This window comes from Phalaenopsis equestris, unplaced genomic scaffold (genome assembly GCF_001263595.1).
Source record: "Phalaenopsis equestris unplaced genomic scaffold, ASM126359v1 Scaffold001247, whole genome shotgun sequence".
NCBI classification, from domain to species: Eukaryota; Viridiplantae; Streptophyta; class Magnoliopsida; order Asparagales; family Orchidaceae; genus Phalaenopsis; species Phalaenopsis equestris.
In genome coordinates, this window is record NW_018165686.1 from 186,327 (window position 1) to 188,618 (window position 2,292).

Here is a 2,292-nt window from a genome sequence, read left to right on the forward strand (position 1 = left end):
AGAGCGGTTTCTGAAATTATTTCATCATTTTTGTAATTGTACAAAATAAACTATAAGTAGGAGACAAAAATGCGTAGCAAAAGTCTAGCTCTCTTTCTATCTTTCTTTCTTCAATCAATCCTAAACTCTCAGGACTTGTTTACAATGGGCAATTTACGATCCAACAATCATGAATGTTACATTTGATATTTTATTAATTATATTAAAAATAATGATAACTTGAGCAATTATTTTAACAATGCCTAAGGAAAACATGAAGTAATAAGAAAATTATTTAAACTTTTTTTTTAATAATTCCTTACAAAATAATATATAAGGAACAATAATATTATTTACTAAAGTATAAAAATATATACACATGCAAAAAAAATATAATTTGTATTTAAATTATTTATAATTTATACAAAATTATTATTAAAGAGAATTTACATACATATTTATTTATTTATTTTTATTTCCAAAATGAGCTTAACTATAATTTTTATTCAAATTTTAGCAGGTGATCGTGATAACTCTTCATTCGCAGATATTCCACACGTTCTCACCGACAAGTCGATTGGCCACATTATCAAGCAGCTACTACAAATAATTAAAACCCCGTTTTTGCTTATTATTTATTTATTTCTTAAAAAAATGACCTCATAATTCGAGTATCACATCTTTAAGACCAACTGTGACAGAAGAGATTCAAATCCCTGACCTGAGGAGTCTTATACCGTGAATGCGAACCAACAGACCATATGACATGGAGAAAGTTTTATATTCTTAATCTTCATTTTATTTTATTTGGATAAGTTAATTTAGATTAGGGTTGTAAACGAGTCGAGTCAGCTCAGTTCACGAGCAACTTATTGAGTCAAGCTCGAGCCGGCTCACGAACAGGGTTGACCCACTTTCACCCTTACTTTAGAGTATGCGGGACCACCTTCTCTTTAACTCAGTTTATTTTCAACAAATGTATGAGAATGAAATATATGCGCAAATGATAAGTTTATGACACAAATGTGGTAGTAATTATAAGTTATCTAGCTTTGGGTATCAGTTATGTAAATATATGAGAATTGTGAAGTATTTATATAAATTTCTCAAATAAAAAGAAATTGGGGATCTATTGTCGTTAAAAATTAAAATTAAAATAAATAAATCACATTAAAATAGATAATAAAATGTTAGAGTTTGATGGTTTATGTTGTAATAAATAATTTATATTTAGTTTTTATTTTTAACATTTTAAAAAAATATTGATGATCGTATTTCTTTATTTTTTATTAAATTTATGTATTTTTTATTTATTATTTATTATACTTAATATTTTTTTTTTACAATTAATTGTTTTGTTTTTATCATCTTGATTTATGAATAATATGAAAATCATTTATATTTTTTTTCATTCTTAAATATTATTATGTTTTATTTGTTTTAAAATCTATAATATATTAATATATATTGGTATGTGAAGCCTTTTTGTGTAGAGCAATTGTCACTGAAAGACTTGAATTTTGTCGATCAAGCTTGATAGAGATTTCTTGAGGCGAACGTGAGGGTATCTTCCTGTATTAGGTTTGGGGGCACTGTCACAGAGTATTTTTTTAATGTATATTGATACCTCAACGCCTAGTAAGTAGCGCCGCCGCACCGGTACATGTTTAGAATACGAAAGCACGTCATTTTAGCGCTGAAGGGGAGTGTTGCAGTGCCCAAATGCATCACCTCACCGCCGAGACCAACAGCGCCACAACACCCAATCCAGGTTAAAAAATCCGAGAGCACAACACCGCAACACTCGGATACATCACCACATTGCTTCCTTAAGAATGTCGCAAGGCTGCAAGGCCACTATAATGGTGCCCTCACTTCGGTAACCGATTACAAATATCTTTAGAACCTCCGGTTGTGCTGCAATAAGAGTGCACACTGAAGGATTGAATTTCGAGTTTTCTCTAATGCGTAGGAGATAAAGAGTGTCTTGAAGTGTTCTAAAGGTAGGAGAGGCTTGAATGTAGTGTAATTTGTACAATTCTCCTCATTTTATTTATAGTGTATTTTCTGGTATGATCTAGCTCCATGATTTTTTTTGTTCTCAAGGGTTTTTACATTCAATCTTATGTTCTATGTGTTTTCCAGTTTTCTGCGCTTTTGTTTTAAGTTTTGTCTTGGATCGCTTGAATGAGTATCCAATATTTTTCAGCAAGTGGATCAAAACAGGGTTTCTGAAGTTCCTTAGTTTAAATGGGAGCAAAAGCCGTAATCAATGATTTTTGAAGAATGAGAAGTTCTTGATTGAAGAATTCT